This window comes from Ictidomys tridecemlineatus, chromosome 8, assembly GCF_052094955.1.
Source record: "Ictidomys tridecemlineatus isolate mIctTri1 chromosome 8, mIctTri1.hap1, whole genome shotgun sequence".
Classification (NCBI taxonomy): Eukaryota; Metazoa; Chordata; class Mammalia; order Rodentia; family Sciuridae; genus Ictidomys; species Ictidomys tridecemlineatus.
The window spans coordinates 81,371,866-81,393,945 of NC_135484.1; positions in this window are offsets into that span (position 1 = coordinate 81,371,866).

Genomic DNA, 22,080 nt, shown 5'->3' on the forward strand with positions numbered 1-22,080 from the left:
TCAACTATATCTAATCAATTATGCTCATTCTGAGTCTAAGAGGAATATTCTTTCTTCGTGACTTTGGCTTGGGAAACTGAGAATTCGACCTTCTGTGAAGCTCCACTGGATTTCATCACTAATTTCTGAACCTGGTCCTATGCTTTGACTGCCTACCAGTGGTAAATTGACTCCTTGTATTTTTCCAGGGGTCTCGATGCCTTTCATATTTTGACTTTAATTGACAATCCCCTGTAATTGTCACTCTTAATTAAATTAAATTAAAAAATAGTTAATTAAAAAGTGGTTCTCAGTAAAAGTCTATTCATTTCATACTGCTCATACCTACCATTTTCTACATGTCATTAAGTTCCAGAAGTAATTATATTTCTCTTTCACCAGTGATGCAGTACTACTGGTGACAGTTTTAACAATTGTGACACATCAAAGTTTATTTATTCTCTATTTACCACTAGCAATGGAGTAGCCGTTGTCAGACGGACTGAACATTTTTATGCAGTCTTAAATTCCTATTTTAGAGTCTGCTTTCAAGGACCTCTTCTCATACTTACTGAATTAGACTGAGATCCCTCGATGTAGACTCTGTAGATGTAGATACAATGTTAAGTGCAGAATGTGTGTTGGAGAATGTTTTGGGGACAGATATCTATAATGAATCAAGGAAAGCAGTACTGGGCAGAAAAAGAAGTCAACACATAACATAGTTTTATTGTAGCTATTGAGCTAGGATGGCCCTTGAGAGTTCTCGTAACCTGAGATAAAGAAGCTGAACATTTGTATTCTTGCATTTCACTCATTGTATTCGGTTTCTCTCCAGGGAGGAAGATAATTTTAGAAAATGGAGTTCTCTGTGGCCAAGGGCAATGCCAAGGGAGGGACTCAGCTATGAGCTGTCAGCAGCAGACATTCTCAGCAGCTAGGAGATGTGAGATTATCAGAGTATCAACCAGCTACTGTATAAGCAGAAAAATTTACAAATGTATGTATACACATTGGTACACATAATATGTGGATTATTAGAGAACACATCCATACAGCTATCATCAATTTTAAGAACTATGATACCATAGAACTGAAGAAATCTTCAGATGTCCTGTTTCCTAAATCCATTTCCTAATTACTAACTCCATTTCCATGATACTAATCATGTCTCAATTCTAATACCATAGTTTAGTTTTGCCTGCTTTTAAACTTCATATAAATAGAATCAAAACAATATTTGAATTCTAAATTATGTCCCCCCAATTGTTGTGGAATCTATCCATGTAATTGTGTACATCAGTAGTTCACAAAATACATTGATGTCTAATACTACTTTGCATGAACATATCACAGTTTATTATTCTATGGTTGATTGACATTTTAACTCTACAGTGTTTTCACAGTTAACAATAATGCTACTATGAACAAATTCACACATATGCTTCAGTGAAAGTACGTATGCATGTAATTTTATTATAGAAGAGTGAAACTTATGGCCTCTAACAGATTTAATAGATATCTTCAGGATTTTTTCTGAAGAAGTCGTACCAATATCTACTCTAACTAGAAGAGAATGAATGCTTCAGTTAATCAACATCTCCTCCCTTACACTTAGTATAATCAGGGTTCTCTTTAGCTTATTATTTTATCTTGACCATTTTTACAAGATGTGAAATAGAATCTCATTATAGTGTAAGTTACCCATGGTAAGTTGCCTTAAGAAGTTATAGTGATATTTGAACTAAATTTCATTTGACTTCTTTCCTGCTGCATTGTTTCCTCATTCTAAATCATACAAAGATGATAGGATTTAGTTAGGTTACAATTGTTTATTTTATCTCATAAGCAAAATAGTCTCAGATAAGAATACAATATTGCCACTTATATGGCTACTGAACATATTTATTGTGTTATGTCTTCACATTTTATAAATGGATGTAAATAGTAATTGCATACTATATTATATTTCTTGTAGCTCTCATTGCATTTTAACTCTAGTGCAACCATGTATTTATTATTCATAATCAGTCTTTACATCCATGTCTCTCTGTTCATTTTTGTTGCCTGTAAGTTATTTTGTGCAAGATTTCTCAGGAAATGCTCATAAAAACAATATTCTTTAAATTCTTAAGTATTTGATAACAGATTGCCTATGTTCTTCATATTTGAAAGTAGATTCTCTCTTAGATATAAAACATTGGCTCATAAATTCTTAATTGTATTAAACATACTTTTTTATTTGTTTCTTTCAAGTGTTCCTTGAAATTCTTATGATAATCTAACAACTTTCCCATATGTACTAAATGTAATACTTTCTAGAAGATGTTTTTTATTTTTTTTAATTGGGTAATAATTTTCTTTAAATATGTAATGGTGCTGGTGATTCTGGGGCATTCTTCTCAGGTTCATGGTTTGCTATTTCAACATGTAGTTTCAAATATTTTTTATTAGTATTATTTTAGGAAGTTATCTAGTTTTCTAGAACTATTGCTTTCACTTAAAACTTCACTTTCGGGATTCCAACATGGCGGCGGGCGCGGAGAGATCAAGTCTCTGACCTCTTCAGCTGTGCAGGCATAGGGAGTCATAAACAGCCTAATTCTGTTTGCTCAGGATCACTAGGCAATGCTGAACTGACGTGGATCTGGGGCGAGCTGTTTGGGCCTCTCAGAACACACACTGAACCTGGATCGGCTGAATTCAAGCTCCCGTTCACCTGCTTCCCACAGATAAACAGCTGTGACTCAGCACTAATCCACCCGGCTGAAACAACCAGTCAGCCCTTCTGATCCTACTGAGGTAAATGCCAACCGAGCCTTCATAGGTAGTGGCCACAGGTTTGAAACGGGGCTTGGTAGAGACAGTAAGGACCCACCCGTTGCATTGGTCACCCGGCAAAGGGAAACGAACTGTTGCCGTTTGCAAGAGATACCACCATGGCAGAGAACTGACGTCATCAGACTGCGGCGGAGGAGATAACTTCATTGAAACCTGCGGCTACAGGTGTGTAATTCCCTAGCCTTTTCTCTCCACACATCGGGGAAACCTTAAGGGCCAATCTCAGCTCTCCTGTAAGGGCCCCTCCCAGCTCTCCCGTGAGCACGGTAGCCAGACCGAGGGAATTAGAGGTGGTGCGGGACCCGCGGCACGGGACTACCGCTCCCACCAGTGCTGACAGCTGAGGTCTCTTGCACCAGCTACCGGGGGTGTGGCTACCAGAGGGGCAGTAAAATTCGCTGAGGATTCTCAGCCCCAAGCTCTACAAACTTAGGGTCTGAGGGAATGGCAAACTGGAAGAGTGTGTCCAGTCATTCATGACAACAGGGCTTCCGGGAGCAGCAGACCTGGCGTGTACCCAGTATTGTGGTGAGCGGCACCCGTGAGAGGGGCCTGGCTAGAGGAAAAGTGGGGAAGTGACTAGACACAAGAGGACGCCCTAGGCACCCAGGATTGGAGACTCGCCCAGTCTGGGAGGAGGAGCTGCTGCACAGTGATTGGTTTCCGCGTATTGATAGGAGAAACTTGGCCTGGTGGTCACAGCGCCACCTACTGGAAGAGAAGTTAATCAAACTCTAAGACTGCATTTATTAGTTTTTTTTTTTGTTGTTGTTGTTTTTTGTTGTTGTTGTTGTTGTTGTTTAATTTTGATTTGGGGTTTTCTTTTATTTTCATTTTTCTTTCTTGTTTTTTTAATTTTTTTTTTTACAATTTTTTAAATAATTTTTTTTCTTACAATTTTTATTTTTTTTTTATTATTTAAAAAAATTTTTTTTCTCTTTTTTTATTTCCTACTTTTTTCTTCTTTTGTCTTTTCATTTATTTTCAATTATCTTATCCCCCTTCCTTGAATTCTACCGGCTTACTCTCATTCTCTTTAGTGACTTTTTCCCTTCCCTTCTAATACCTTTCCTCCCAAGCATCAAATAAATTTATAGGAGTAAACAGTAACCCAGCAGTCAAACAGAATAAGAAGTAACATGAGCAGCTTCAAAAAGCAAGGAAGAAAAGGAGTACAAACAATGCAGGACAGCCTAAATATTCAGGAGGACTTAGAGTCATCAGAAAAATGGTCATATAAAGAACTCAAGGAACACCTTAGACAGATGGAATGGAACCTTAAAGAGGATATGAGACAGCAAATTCAAGCAGCGAAAGAACACATTGAAAATGTATTACACAAACAGATAAAAGAAGAAGTTAAGCACCTTTATCAGGAGATAGAGATTATAAAAAAGAATCAAACCATAATCTTAGAAATGAAGGAAACTATAAACCAAATTAAAAACTCAATTGAGAGTATCACTAACAGAGTGGAGCAAGTAGAAGCCAGAACGTCAGATAATGAAGACAAATTATTTCATCTTGAAAAGAGTCTAGCCAACTCAGAAAGGCTGGTAAAAAATCACGAGAAAAACATCCAAGAGTTATGGGATAACATAAAAAAGCCAAACTTACGAGTCATCGGGATAGAAGAAGGTACAGAGATTCAAACCAAGGGAATGAGTAACCTGCTGAATGAAATAATTACAGAAAACTTTCCAGAAATAAAAAAGGAAACAGATATACAAATTGAAGATGCATACAGGACACCGAGCACACAAAATCACAGTAGACCAACGCCAAGACACATTGTTATGAAGATATCCAATATACAGAACAAAGAGAAAATATTAAAAGCTACAAGAGAAAGGAGACAGATTACATTCAGGGGTAAACCAATAAGGTTAACAACGGATTTTTCATCACAGACACTGAAAGCAAGAAGGTCATGGAACAATGTATTTCAAACACTGAAAGACAATGGATGCCAACCAAGAATTCTGTATCCAGCAAAATTAAGCTTCAGGTATGACAACGAAATAAAAATCTTTCATGATAAACAAAAGTTAAAAGAATTTGCAGCCAGAAAACCAGCATTGCAAAGCATTTTGAGCAAAACACTACACGAGGAAGAAATGAAAAACAATAACCAAAACCATCAGAGGGAAGTGCCTCGGTAAAGACAGAGGGCGAGGGGAAAAATAATCATGGAGAAACAAACTAAATTTTTTTTTTAAAAAAGGATAAATAATCAAACATGGATGGAAGTACAAACCATATATCAATAGTAACTCTGAATGTTAATGGCTTAAACTCTCCAATAAAGCGACATAGGCTGATATCATGGATTAAAAAAACAAATCCAACAATATGCTGCCTCCAGGAGACACATCTGATTGGAAAAGACATACACAGGCTGAAGGTGAAAGGATGGGAAAAAATATACCACGCACACAGTCCTCGTAAGCAAGCAGGGGTGGCCATCCTCATATCGAATAAAATCGACTTCAAGACTAAGTTAATCAAAAGGGATAAAGAAGGACATTATATAATGTTAAAAGGAACCATTCACCAACAAGACATAACAATTATCAATATTTATGCACCTAATAATGGCGCTGCGACATTCATAAAACAAATTCTCCTCAAGTTCAAGAATCAAATAGACCACAACACAATAATTATGGGTGACTTCAACACACCTCTCTCACCATTGGACAGATCCTCCAAACAAAAGTTGAATAAGGAAACTATAGAACTCAATACCACAATCAATAACCTAGACTTAACTGACATATATAGAATATATCAACCATCATCCAGTGGATATACTTTTTTCTCAGCAGCACATGGATCCTTCTCAAAAATAGACCATATATTATGCCACAGGGCAACCCTCAGTAAATATAAAGGGGTGGAGATAATACCATGCATTTTATCTGATCACAATGGAATGAAACTGGAAATCAATGATAAAAGAAGGAATGAAAAATCCTACATCACATGGAAAATGAACAATATGTTACTGAATGATCAATGGGTTACAGAAGACATAAAGGAGGAAATCAAAAAATTCTTAGAGATAAATGAAAATACAGACACAACATATCGGAATCTATGGGACACAATGAAAGCAGTTTTAAGAGGAAAGTTCATCACCTGGAGGTCATTCCTCAAAAAAAGAAAAAACCAACAAATAAATGAGCTCACACTTCATCTCAAAGCCCTAGAAAAGGAAGAGCAAAACAACAGCAAATGTAGCAGAAGGCAAGAAATAATTAAAATCAGAGCGGAAATTAATGAAATTGAAACAAAAGAAACTATTGAAAAAATTAACAAAACTAAAAGTTGGTTCTTTGAAAAAATAAATAAGATCGACAGACCTTTAGCCATGCTAACAAAGAGAAGAAGAGAGAGAACTCAAATTACTAACATACGGGATGAAAAAGGCAATATCACAACAGATGCTACAGAAATACAGAAGACAATTAGAAATTATTTTGAAAACCTATATTCCAATAAAATAGAAGATAGTGAAGACATCGATAAATTTCTTAAGTCATATGATTTGCCCAGACTGAGTCAGGAGGATACACACAATTTGAACAGACCAATATCAATGGATGAAATTGAAGAAGCCATTAAAATACTACCAACTAAGAAAAGCCCAGGACCGGATGGGTATACAGCGGAGTTTTACAAAACCTTTAAAGAAGAATTAATGCCAATACTTTTCAAGTTATTTCAGGAAATAGAAAAAGAGGGAGCTCTTCCAAATTCATTCTATGAGGCCAACATCACCCTGATTCCGAAACCAGACAAAGACATCTCAAAGAAAGAAAACTACAGACCAATATCTCTAATGAACCTAGATGCAAAAATCCTCAATAAAATTCTGGCGAATCGAATACAAAAACACATCAAAAAAATTGTGCACCATGATCAAGTAGGATTCATCCCTGGTATGCAAGGCTGGTTCAATATACGGAAATCAATAAATGTTATTCACCACATCAATAGACTTAAAGATAAAAACCATATGATCATCTCAATAGACGCAGAGAAAGCATTCGACAAAGTACAGCATCCCTTTATGCTCAAAACACTTGAAAAACTAGGGATAACAGGAACGTACCTTGACATTGTAAAAGCTATCTATGCTAAGCCTCAGGCTAGCATCATTCTGAATGGACAAAAGTTGAAGGCATTCCCTCTAAAATCTGGAACAAGACAGGGATGCCCTCTCTCACCACTTCTATTCAATATAGTTCTCGAAACACTGGCCAGAGCAATTAGACAGACAAAAGAAATTAAAGGCATAAAAATAGGAAAAGAAGAACTTAAATTATCACTATTTGCAGATGACATGATTCTATACTTAGAAGACCCAAAAGGGTCTACAAAGAAACTACTAGAACTAATAAATGAATTCAGCACAGTGGCAGGATATAAAATCAACACGCATAAATCAAAGGCATTTCTGTATATCAGCGACAAAACTTCTGAAACGGAAATGAGGAAAAACACTCCATTCACAATATCCTCCAAAAAAATAAAATACTTGGGAATCAACCTAACAAAAGAGGTGAAAGATTTATACAATGAAAACTACAGAACCCTAAAAAGAGAAGTAGAAGAAGATCTTAGAAGATGGAAAAATATACCCTGTTCATGGATAGGCAGAACTAACATTATCAAAATGGCGATATTACCAAGAGTTCTCTATAGGTTTAATGCAATGCCAATCAAAATTCCAATGGCATTTCTTGAAGAATTAGATAAATCAATCATGAAATCCATATGGAAAAATAAAAGACCCAGAATAGCAAAAGCAATTTTAAGCAGGAAGTGTGAATCAGGCGGTATAGCAATACCAGATTTCAAACTATATTACAGAGCAATAGTGACAAAAACAGCATGGTACTGGTACCAAAACAGGCGAGTGGACCAATGGTATAGAATAGAGGACACAGAGACTAATCCACAAAGTTACAACTATCTTATATTTGATAAAGGGGCTAAAAGCATGCAATGGAGAAAGGATAGCATCTTCAACAAATGGTGTTGGGAAAACTGGAAATCCATATGCAAAAAAATGAAACTGAATCCCTTCCTCTCACCATGCACAAAAGTTAACTCTAAATGGATCAAGGAGCTTGATATCAAATCAGAGACTCTGCGTCTGATTGAAGAAAAAGTTGGCTCTGATCTACATATTGTGGGGTCGGGCTCCAAATTCCTTAATAGGACACCCATAGCACAAGAGTTAATAACAAGAATCAACAAATGGGACTTACTTAAACTAAAAAGTTTTTTCTCAGCAAGAGAAACAATAAGAGAGGTAAATAGGGAGCCTACATCCTGGGAACAAATTTTTACTCCTCACACTTCAGATAGAGCCCTAATATCCAGAGTATACAAAGAACTCAAAAAATTAGACAATAAGATAACAAATAACCCAATCAACAAATGGGCCAAGGATCTGAACAGACACTTCTCAGAGGAGGATATACAATCAATCAACAAGTACATGAAAAAATGCTCACCATCTCTAGCAGTCAGAGAAATGCAAATCAAAACCACCCTAAGATACCATCTCACTCCAGTAAGATTGGCAGCCACTATGAAGTCAAACAACAACAAGTGCTGGCGAGGATGTGGACAAAAGGGTACTCTTGTACATTGCTGGTGGGACTGCAAGTTGGTGCGGCCAATTTGGAAAGGAGTTTGGAGATTCCTGGGAAAGCTGGGAATGGAACCACCATTTGACCCTGCTATTGCCCTTCTCGGACTATTCCCTGAAGACCTTAAAAGAGCATGCTACAGGGATGCTGCCATATCGATGTTCATAGCAGCACAATTCACAATAGCTAGACTGTGGAACCAACCCAGATGCCCTTCAATGGATGAATGGATAAAAAAAATGTGGCATCTATACACAATGGAGTACTATGCAGCAATTAAAAATGACAAAATCATAGAATTTGCAGGGAAATGGATGGCACTGGAGCAGATTATGCTTAGTGAAGCTAGTCAATCCCTAAAAAACAAATACCAAATGTCTTCTTTGATATAATGAGAGCAACTATGAACAGAGCAAGGAGGAAGAGCAGGAAGAAAAGACTAACATTTAACAGAGTCATGAGATGGGAGGGAAAGGGAGAGAAAAGGGAAATTGCATGGAAAGGAAGGGAGACCCTCATTGCTATACAAAATTACATATAAGAGGTTGTGAGGGGAATGGGAAAATAAACAAGGAGAGTAATGAATTACAGTAGATGGGGTAGAGAGAGAAGAAGGGAGGGGAGGGGAGGGGAGGGGGGATAGTAGGGGATAGGAAAGTTAGCAGAATACAACAATTACTAATTGGGCATTATGTAAAATTGTGGATGTATAACCGACGTGATTCTGCAATCTGCATTTGGGGTAAAATTGGGAGTTCATAACCCACTTCAATCTAATGTATGAAATATGATATGTCAAGAGCTTTGTAATGTTGTGAACAACCAATAAAAAAAAGAAAAAAAAAAAAAGAACTGACAGCACCAAGCACATTAACCACAAAAAAAAATAAAAAAAATAAAACTTCACTTTCTATCTTAAATATTTTTTAATGATTTTTATCTCTTTTCTCCAAATATATATTTAAACCTAATATTTTAAAGAGCTTTTCTGCATTTATACAAATATCATCTTTAATTTTGTGGGTTTTTACTACTAATAATTATTTTCATCTTTTTTTCTTTCCTGAGGATTGACATTTCACCTCTAAACATTTTTATTTATGCTATGCTGTTCTTTCATGTCTTTGTATCATTTCTTGATGCCCTGTGGGCAAGTTCTTGAATATGCTCTCATTATCTGAAGGGCTCCTTGCTATTTTTCTTTTTCTTTTTCTTCATAATTTTGTTTGGAGCATTTTTTTTTTTTGGTAAAAATCTTTGCACATTTCAATAAAGCTCTGTTTCCTGCATATGCCTACCATTTCTTTTCTCTGTAATGCCCAAATGATTGGCAGCAAATTTTCTGAAATAATCTAATTCAAGGATCCTCCCCAATTTCGTTTAAATCTTTGGTTCCCCACACCCTTGTCTCTACTGTTCCTGTCTTCCTCTATGTTTATTTAACTTCCAGAATTTTTTTTTTCACTTTGAGGTCTTGTCTCCAAAGGAAGTGTGAGTGAATCAGTTTTTTTTTTTTTTGTAATTTCATAGGTGCTAAACTGCTCCAGCAGTTAAATATAATTTCATTTTGACACACTGATTATCTCTTGGAAGACACTAATGAGGTTAATGGATTATTATTGTAGAAATGTGAAATTTTTTTCAAAAAAATATATATACATATATACATATAATTCTTTCAAGTTATTTTATGCCAGTTCATACCCCTATTTCATAGAATAGCACATTCCATCTCACCACACCTAGGCAGGCACTGCATATAATCCTTCCTCTGTAAATTTAATAGATGAAAGGTGCTTTCTCATTGTTGTTTGAACTTGTATCTCAATTTCTCTTTTCAAAAATACACAAAAAATATGCTTATCTGCCTAAGTAATAAGGATGTTTATGAGTTGTTTCTCTTTAATATTTAGAAACAATATCATATGCTTGGTTAGAAAACAGCAAAGAAATTATAGCAAGTCTTGGTATCAGATAAGGCATCAAAACCCAGACTGATTGTCACTATTTTTTTTTTTCATTATTCATGTCAGAACTAAAGGATTCTCCAGGTTCTTGTCATTATGCTGTTCTTGCTGCTATCTTGTCCATCTCTTTTCTCTATGGTGATGTTCCTTAATTCCTCTATGAATTCAGTGCAGTTTCTTTTTTGTGCCACCTAATATTTTTAACACTAACTGCCATTCATCTACTGCCAAAACAAACCCCAGTACACATTCACACTCATAGATACCTTATTTTCTAAGAGAAAATAGTTTGTACTTTCAACTCTAGATACATGAAAATCCTAAGATACAATCTAAAGTATTATAATCACTCCTGGTTCTCTGAATGTTTCATTTTGCAGATCAAAAGAATATAATATAAAACATAATAATGTATCTCAAGCAGGATAAAAAGGAGATAGAGTGTTGTGTCTATGCTACCAGGAAATCAAGAATAGGTAAATTACAATTTATTCAAAATTATTATTCAGATACTGAGCTTGGTACTTTTAATAGCACTCTGCAACCAGTCTTCAGAGTAATAATTCAAAGGAATAAAATTATTGTTTTCATTTTACAGATCTGGAAACTGAGACTTGGAAATTGTGTGAATTTCCCAAGGATACAGTGGTATTAAATTACAGCTAATATATATAACAAGCTGGAAAATGAGCTTAGACTTATCTGACTCCAGTCTATGGTTTTTGCCCTCATACTATCAAAACACATTTGTGTGTGTGTGTATGTGTGTGTGTGTGTGTGTGTGTGTGTGTGAGAGAGAGAGAGAGAGAGAGAGAGAGAGAGATGTTGGGGATCAAACCCAGGGCCTTGTGCATGTAAGGCAAGGACTTCTAGCAACTGAGCTATATCCTCAGCCCACACGAATCATTTGCTGTGATGCCTTTGTTTGGGATGCTATTTGGGCTTTGCTCTAGGTGTGTCTCTTGTTTTATTTAGCTTATTGTACTTTGTAGAATTAAATTCTTTTAAAATGTCTTTTTCCCTCTTTAACTGTCTCAAAAGTGTAAGAAATTTTCAAATATCCCTCACTGACATAATTGAGACAGATTCTAAATAAGCAAAATTTAAAATTTAAATGCCAACTTTTCTTTTAAAAAAGAAGTATATACAGGAGGGTGGGGAGAAAGAGAGTCTAGACTTGGAAGATTACTAAAATTACTTATTAGACTGTATTTTATACAACACAATAAAATAGACTGATTTAATATAATAATAACCTGATATTTATAAAATATGATTAAAACAGATCGTATGTTGCCTTTGTATAAGTCTCTTCTGTTCTCAGGTCCCTGAGAGTTGGTGAGGGCCAGGGGATAGTAACTGAATAGCTGTGAGTGAGGCTGGCTATGTGCCTCTTCAGCAAACTTTGTCTCTTCCCTGGAAGTTAGGTTAACTTGTATGCCCTGACTGATTCTAAACTAGGCCTAGGCAGATTAACATGACACGTTGATGGGGTTCTGCATAAGATTTGCTAAATTTACTTCTAAGGGAAGACTTTGTGCCTTCTTAACACACTCCTCCACTTATTTCATTTAATAATTTAACTAATTTTGGTATAGTGTATTAAGTAAAAGAAAGATTATTTTTCACAAAATATTTTTTCCATGTCAAGATGAGTATTCCAGAAATACATTACTTTAAAATTTAAGCTTAGTTTAAGTTCAGTTGAGTTTTATTAATTCTAGTCAATAAAGAATAATATAATAACAATAAAAACTTATCAATATTTGTTCTACTCAAAATGACATAGCAAAAATGAAGAGAAAAGTTTTTTTTGTCTATATTTTATATGTTTGGTTTAGATTACAGAATTCTCTAGCAGTTCCTTTCTGGAAGAATTAATTTTTTTTTTTTTTAGTTGTAGATGGACACATTGCCTTTATCTTATTTTTATGTGATGCTGAAGATCAAACTCAGTGCCTCCCATGTGAGAGGTGAGCACTCTACCACTGAGATACAGCCCCAACCCTGAACATATTTTTAAGGGAAATTAAAATGATCATTGTTCTGAATACATAATTTTATTGGATAATAGATTTTGTTTTTGTCTTCAGCCTTGCAACTAGTATGTCATTCTCCTGCAGGACCCATTGTGGTTGGGAAGGGGTGAATGTTTGCTTTTGGTGGAGATTCTGGGAATGAACCTGGAAGGGATGAAAGTTTGCTTTCTTTCTCTTGGGGCCCATTATTACTGGGAAAGAATTTACCGAGAGAGGTTTAATGTTTGGCTAATTTCCCTCCCTGCTGTGGAGGCACACTGTTTTCCCATTTTTCCCAGGGGCTGTTTTGTAGGAATATAGTTTTCCATAACCCTTCAAAATCAGATTGAACAGAAATTATCCTTCTTTCTGAAATCATATAGTCACTTAAAATAATCCAAGCATTCCTGACCTGGATCTTGAGACTTTTCATACTCAGACAATGTTATTGCATTTGTCAATTTTGCTTTAACTTCTTCATATGTGTGCCTTATACAGGAATTCTTTGGCCTTCATGTGCCTTTATTTTCAATGGAAATTGTATTTGTATATACATACACAAACACATACACATATTTGTGCAAAATATATAAAGAAAATAATTAGATAAAGTACAAGTATTTTTTCAATTGGAAAATACATAAAATAGAATGGCAAAATTGAAGAAAAATAGCTGCTGGGCATGGTGGCACCTGCCTGCAATTTCATTGACTCCAGAAACTGAGGCAGGAGGATTACAAGTTTGAAGCTAGCCTCAGCAACTTAGTGAGACCCTGTTTCAAAATAAAAACATAAAAATGTCTGGGGATGTGGCTCAGTGATAAATGTACTTCTTGGTTCCATTACTTGTAGCAAAATACTACTACTACTACTACTACTAATAATAATAATAATAATAAATTAAAACTTCTTAAGCTAAAAATAAGATAAATATATAACTGATGGATAGATACATATATATTATCAAAATATCTTCCTGGTGTGGGCTTTGCTATTGGTGATTTTATTTTCTTTTATGTGATTTCCTATGCATTAAATATGTAGTTAGTAAAATATAAAATATGAGTAAAGTCCAGACTATTTTAAATAAATTTTTAAAAAATTGAAAGAAATTGATAAAATATCTAGACATAAAATTAGGATCAATATACCAGGATAACTTCAATATAATTTGCTGATACCAATTAATCATTCTCTAATATGAATTAATTGGGAAGCAAAACCTCTTAGCTATGGGCAGGTAGGAATATGGTCCTGATCCCTATCTTGGTAATGTTTTATGGTTCTAATTTCCTTCTCTTCTTTTACTATATCATTGTTCTGACCTATTACTAATATCAGAGATTTCAGCTCATGAAAAGAATTACATTTCTTTGCCTTAAAGAAAATGTGGTCAGATTCCAACAGAGTTTAACAACTCTATTTCCTAAGTCCCTATAAATTCTATTATGATTGGTTATTTTAATTGCATGCCCTTCCTACAGATGCACGCTGTAGGAAAGTTTCTTTTGCAACTCTATTGGAAGCTGGATTGAATGATTGAGTATTACAATATGTAAAAGTTGCAATGTGAAAAATTCTACTTTAAATATTCAACACTTCCTGTGAAGTTCTTCCCCACGGTTCTTTAAATGTTTTCACTATCCTTCACTTTTGATATTTTTTCTCACCATTGACACTGTCACCATATTCAACCCCAAGATTAAACTTAATTTACACCCTAGGATTTAGCTCTTTTCACTGATTAATAACAAATTGCACCTAGGCTTGGATTCCCTTGACTTCAAGTACCTATTAAAATCAAATATCTATTAAATTTCTAAAGGAAGAGTAAAATAATTCTAAAAAAATTATGGATTTTAAAAATTCTTGTTTACATATTATACTACTTCATCAAGTAGGGGTTGGCCAGGCACAGGGTTTCCATGGGATATGATAACATGTTTCATTGGTTACTTACTTTCATTTCCAAGAAATTCAAATTACTTAGTTGTTTTTTCAGAGCTGATTTCTAGTTATATTTTAAGGTTAAAACTGCAGTTAAAAATATTTATTACTTTTTAAATTTAGGGACAACTGTAAGTCATGTTTTCAAAATATTATAAGACTATAATGTACATTAGGGATTGTGCCCAATAAAGGTAATATGTTTGTTGCATATATTAGATATTGTATATAATGTGTCTATATAGTATACACACAAGTATATACTTGTATACATATATATTTTTATCTCTGTATATTCATATATGAACTTTTTTATTCTATCGACAATCCTCAAAAGTCCTTGCTTATTTTATTTGATCTAATAAATTCTTTTTTTTTTTTTTTGGCCATTGTGAGGACTGAACTCAAGGACTCCCTACCAATGAGCCAAATGCTCAGCCCTATTTATTTTTTATTTTGAAACAGGATCTCACTAAGTTGCCTAGGTTGGCCTCAAACTTGCAATTCCTCTGCCTCAAAATCCTGAGTAGCTGGGATTATAGGAATGTGCTACTATTTGTGGCCTGATATGATACATTTTTAAATATGCACAAAATTCTTATTACATCTGTGGTAGTTTTTCCTTTATGTGTTTCTCTGCTGTGTTCATTAAGCAATCACCTCTTTTCAGTGTTTTTGTCCTTTAAGTCCATTGTATGTGATACTATGGTCATCCTGGAAACAAATAATGAATTATTTTTTTATTTCTAAATTATTATCTTAATTTTGCTCTAATTTCATATTTTGCATCAAAGATGATTAATTGTCTTTGCATGGCCCCATTTTACTTTTGTTATACAGAGGTGAGTTAGATACCCTTGTCACTCAAAATACTCCTGATTTCTTAAGAAATTGTATAATGACTCAAAAAACCCTCCAACTTTGAATTTGACTTTTTTGCATAATATAGGAATTTTGCTTTTTAAAAAGTAACTTGATTTATTCATTTTTTTATGTAGTGCTGGGGATCAAACCCAGTGCCTCACACATGTTAAGCAAGTGCTCTACAGCTGAGCCACACCCCATCCCCGGAATCTTTGCTTTTAATATTGGAAATTATCCCACTTAAATTGTATTCTGATAACAGATACATTTGTTTCTACTTTCTTCTTAATTAATTACAAAAGTCTATGTATAAAATTTTTGAAACATACTATTTTTTCCTGTCTTTCCATTGTTTCTCTGACTTGAATTCTTATTATTTGTCTATTTTTTAATGAAATAAGACATTATAATTGATTTACTATGTTTCTCCAAGCTGAGTGTTCTTTTTTTACTACTGCCAAGTAGGCTAAAACCATGCTCTTACTATGCAATAGGAATATTTACTTTTCATGCATTATAATCAATTTAAATTTAAAGGTTCCTTTCTATTTTCTACTTAATAATGCCTTATTAGGTATTTCATTCTCTCTCTCTGCAAAATTTTCTCTTTATTTTCTGTAAAGTTTTTCCATGTTTCCAGTATTATACTTGAAAAGTCCAACACCAATATATTTTTTTTCCTCATTGAAGATCCTGTCTCTCTATGTGTAAGCTTATAAAATTTATTCTTTATTTTCAGAAGGTAGAAAAGCTATCAAGACTTTTCTGGGTAAAATCTAGGCATATGTTTTCCTGTTTTGTTTTCCTTTGATTAGCCCAGCCTAAAATTCTTAATCTATTTCCATTAGAAGGTTCAGCATTCCTATTCAGGGAAGAGTTACCTTTAATTTACTATTATGATTATATTTCACCATATTTTAAGTTGCTTTATTTTATTCACTTACTTATTTTATGTGGTTTTGAAGATCAAACTCAGGGTCTCACATGGGCTAGGCAAGTTCTATACCACTGAGTCACAACCCCCACCCATATAAAAAAATACCATCTTTTATTATTTCTTTTCTTAGAAAAATACTATTTACAATGTTAGTGGTCTTAAATATGTCATTAAAGGCTTCAGTATTTTTACTTATTATTTATATAGAATTTTTTTTATTATTTATTATTTTTTATTAGTTATTCAAAACATTACAGATTGCAGAATCACATTGGTTACACATCCACATTTTTACATAATGCTTTCATAGTAACTGTTGTATTCTGCTACTTTTCCTATTCTCTACTATCCTCCCTCCCCTCCCCTCCCATCTTCTCTCTCTACCCCATCTACTGTAATTCGTTTCTTTCCTTATTTTTCCCATTCCCCTCACAACCTCTTATATGTAATTTTGTATAACAATGAGGGTCTCCCTCCATTTCCATGCAATTTCCCTTTTTTCTCCCTTTCCCTCCCACCTCATAACTCTATTTAATGTTAATCTTTTCCTCCTGCTCTTCCTCCCTGCTCTGTTCTTGGTTGCTCTCATTATATCAAAGAAGACATTTGGCATTTGTTTTTTAGGGATTGGCTAGCTTCACATAGCATAATCTGCTCTAATGCCATCCATTTCCCTGCAAATTCCATGATTTTGTCATTTTTTAGTGCTGCATAGTACTCTATTGTGTATAAATGCCACATTTTTTTTTATCCATTCAACTATTGAGGGGCATCGGGGTTGGTTCCACAGTCTAGCTATTGTGAATTGTGCTGCTGTGAACCTAGATGTGGCAGTATCCCTGTAGTATGCTCTTTTAAGGTCTTCAGGGAATAGTCCGAGAAGGCCAATAGCTGGGTCAAATGGTGGTTCCATTCCCAGCTTTCCCAGGAATCTCCATACTGCTTTCCATATGATTCAACATAGAAACTTTCAAGTTTGATTGTAGAGGCAATTACTTAGTTCTAGGACATGCCTATCTGATTTTTCTTCCAGTTTATCTATTGAACTTTCACAGTTAGAACATATTGTCTTAGTTCTCCACATTTTGTGTCCTCTTCCTGTCCTTCAGAGTTCTTAGTATCATTCATGATTTTTTTCTACTCCTCAGTTGAAGCTAACAAGTTGACATTTGATGTTTATTTCCCTGATATCCATATGTCTTTATCAATAGACATACTTACTCTCTTCTTTATGGATATTGTTTCCCAGGTAAATAAATAGTTCAGGTATCTCATTTTATGATCATTGGCATAAAGTGATGAACCTGTTGCAGAACATGAACTTCTGTAGTGGGTCGCTGGCTGACATGGAGAGAATGGGTGGCCTCTCTGCTGAAAGGCTTGTTCATGTATAAGTGAGGATGTGTAATCCTTCAAGACAGAAGGAAGCACCTAAATTCCATCATCAACTCGAGTAAGTGCTACATATCCCATAGCAGGGTATGTAGATGACTGGCAGGTACCAACCAACATTTTAAAGCATGAAGCAATGCTCTCACACTGCCACAGCTGAGTATACCAAGAGGTTATCTTCAGATTCTATTAGAAAGTTAAGAGCCCTTGACTCACCCAAGCATCCCAGATTATTTTCTTCTGTGACATTGTGTGGTTTCCAAACACTGAGATTTTCCCCATACATTTACTAGATTATTTGGTACTTTTAGCAAAGAGAGGAGAGATGAGTGCAAAATGTATGCTCCTAGGGTTTTTTGCATCCCTATATTTTTGGGACTGCACTACATTTATTACAGTCATTTATGAGTCTATATTTGAGAAATTAGAAAAGAATGGGCTGTTGCCATTAGAGGATCAGAATGGACAAAATGATCATGCTGCTGCTGATTAAAAAGATAGGTTGTTATCAAAGAGTCCAAAAAGATCTCTCTCTCTCTCTCTCTCTCTCTCTCTCTCTCTCTCTCTCATATATATATGACAGCTTATTTTCAAAGAGTCCAAAAAGATATATATGTATAAATAATATTTATATATATTTAAATATTTATATACATTATATATTATCTATTATATAATAGACAATATACCCTGTGGATTCATCCATATATTTATTTACTAACTCAAGGATATTTTTACCATTCACTATATGTTGGGTACTCTGTTTTGGGGATTGGGGATGCAAAGAAGATTAATAAAAAATTTCATCTCTTTGGGGTTCATAGCCTAAACATTTTGATAGCATTAATTAGAGCAACAATGCAGTTTACATGTTTTTGCACCTAGGATATAGTATGTTCTCTTTTAAATACTCTCTCTGTGCTTTTTCATTTACAAGCATTATCTTATTTAATCTTCAAAATTTTTCTTTGACATAAGATTATTATCATCCTCATTTTGAATATAAAGAAAAGATATTGAGGTACTAGTAACTTGTCCAAAATTATCCAGATAATATAGGTAAATGCTAAAACTCAAATTCAGATAGTTCAAGTGCAGAATCACTTTATTAGTTACAATGATGCCTTGTCTAGCATATATAGTTTGGAAAGCCAGTAAGTAAAAAAGAAATAATGTTGTAAGACAGATTTGGAAATGACCTAAGCAATACAGAGGAGGGAGGGGAGGGCTTTGCTTTGGAAGAGCACCTGAGACCTCATTAATCCTTAAGTGATCAACCTGTTTTGAACCAATTGGAAGAGATGCACTGGGGAAAAACAAAGTTTTACATATGAAAATTATCTTGCTGCAGAGGAACACTATAAAATGGGAAATGTAGAAAAGCTTATAGTTTTAGACAGATAATTAACTTTGAGTCCTCAAACATACGGGTAATTAATTTTTTTAAACTCCTTGAGAGCAAAAGGATTAATACACCAAATCTATGTAGCATATTTTGGGACTGAAGAAAACATAAAGTAGTTTTAGGGAAAAGAAAAAAAAAATTCTATCAGATTGAATAACATGAATCATTATGAATCCTTGACAAACAAAGTGAACACATTTTATTTCAATTGTAATCAGAGGAAAAAAAAACTGAATTATTTTAGTTGAATCATTTGAACACTTAAGTGAATACAAATATGATGACCCCTAAAGTCTCAGGTGTGAGTGTTGATGTCTATCAAATGCTTCCTCTACGTTGACTATCAACCCACACACTTTCCTTCTGATAATGTGGTATGTTAAGCATATTGGTTATTTAATGTTGAAACAACCATTATTGTATTTTTAAAAGATACAATGTTGTTGGATTTACTTTGCTAACTTTTTTACAATGATTTTGCCTGTTTGGTCAAGAGAGATAATGGCATATAAAGTTGCTTTAATATCCCTGTACAGCTAGCAAATTGGTGTCATATAATAAATTGGTAAGTATTCATATCTCTTATTTTCTAAAACAAAAGTGTGTAAAATATGTATAATTTCTTCCTTAAGAATGTGATAGAACTCACCACCAAAGAGATGTGGGCCTGGAATTTTCTTTCTTGGAAACTTTTAGCTGATTCAGTTTCTTTATTGGAAACACTTATGTCTCTGCTTAGCTTTTTGTTATTATTATTATGTTATTATTATTACTCATTTTAGTAGATTATTTTACTGGCTACCCTAGAAATTTCAAAGTGTAAGATTAGCTTCAAAAAGTAGCTTAACCTTATATTAATATTTTTAGTGTCTCCCACGATACAAAAGCCCCTCCCATGGTCTTCAACTCTGTGACATAAATTGTTTGTATGAAGCATCTTTGATTATGGGTGACATCCTATTGTCCTGTCTACTTTTTAATTTTCTTTCTCTCTCACTTCATTCTGGACATTTTTTTTTTTGTCCTATAGCTCACTGTCATTCTTCTTCTGTATGTAGATTATTGTTAAACTTATATAATGCATTCTTTATAAATTTGTTTTTATAGCTCCATAATAATAGCTAAATTATTTTTCTAAGTTTTGATTTTCAATTCATCCAATTTATCTATATTCATTTCTATTGTCTTCTACATACTAAATGCAATTAATTTTTGTTGCTAAACACAATATCAGGATTATCCCTGGATTTACTTCAGTTGGCTTCTTTCACTATTTCATTAGTCAAACTTTCCTGTTTCTCAACATTATCTAGCAATTTTTAAAATTGAATTATTTATTTATTTTAATTTGTTATGCATGATGGCAAAATGCAATTCATTTCATCTTACACATATAGAGCACAATTTTTCGAGTCACTGTACATAAAGTATTTGCACAACATTCATATCTTCATACATGTACTTAGGGTAATGATGTCTAACTCATTCCACCATCATTTCTACCCTCTTTCCCCTCCCTTTGCCCTACCTAAAGTTCCTCCATTGCTCCCATGTTCTCCACCCATTGCTATTATGAATCAGCATACTTTTATCAAAGAAAACATTTGGCCTTTGATTTTTTTGGGATTGGCTTACTTCACTTAACATTATGTTCTCCAGCTTCACCCATTTACCTGTAAATGCCATGATTTTATTCTCTTTTAATGCTGAGAAATGTTCCATTGTGTATATATACCAAAGTTTTCCTATCCATCTATCTCCTGAAGGGCATCTAGGTTGGTTCCACAATTTAGCTATTGTGAATTGTGCTACTGTAAACATTGATATGCCTGTGTCCCTGTAGTATGATGTTTTTAACTACTTTAGGTATAAGCCAAGGAGTGGGATAGCTGGGTCAAATGGGAGTATTTTTGATTTATGAAACACATTGAGGATAACATAATATAGAATTTAGGAATTATGTTATTTTTTCCCCAGTATGTTGAATTTTGTTTTGTTTTGTAAATAAACTATGTGTAGATCTTATTGATCTTACTGAGGTTGTGGTTTTAGGCTTGATTAGGGCAGGATTACTTCAGTATTCTCCTTTTTCCAATGGCATTGTTCCTCCTTTAGGCATTAAAGTCAGGACTGTATTTTCCTGGGATCTCAACTCAATGGCTGAGATATATATCAAGGTCTCTCCACTCTGCTGGACCTGAATTTCAACACCAACATCTCTCCAACACTTAGTGACCTTTGAAATATATGATGACCTTTTAACTTCCCATTAACCACGGACTCTTTTTCTTTGGTGCATACTGAATCTCTTACACAGACACACAGACACACACACATATACACACACACACTTCCAATAGTCTGTCTTTTCAAGTATAGTTTAGAAGTTGGCCAAAGATATAATGAAAATATTTCATAGTTTTCTGTGGTGTCTATTCTACATATACCTTCCCTCTGATATCCTAATATCTCCATATCTTTGCTGCATTAGGACTACTGAAGCCATTCTGTTTCTTCCACTGTGACACTATCTATTTTTGCACTATAGTTCAGAAATGCCTTTAAGGAAACCACCTGTGTAAATGTGAACTCATTTAGCATGCTTTCCTTTTCTCAAATAGTCCGGTATTGGATACCATCTAGTGTCTGCAGAGATTTCTTTCTAATGTTTTACATCTTTTTATTTTGTTAGGCCTTTTTTAAAAATCTGTTTATGGATCAAGAGTATCTTTCACAGACAGAACCAGAAAGCCCATAGTTATTTAATTATTCAAAATAATTTATTGCAATACTGAGTGAGTTTCTGGGAATCCAGTGTTGTGCAAAATAACAGGCTCTGTTTTCAAAGACCTTATGTTGTCTTGGAAAATGTAGGCGACTGGAGAGAGAGAGAGAGAGAGAAAGCATTTTGTGTCTAGCAAAGAGTTTACAAGCTCATAAAGCATTCAAGAAATTGATTTTAAAAATCTTTTAAAACTTTACATGTGTTTTAGTCTTTTCCCCCCATAATATTCAACAGAATACCTTTGCCAACAGGATCTAGTTTAGATATATGACTCTAAAT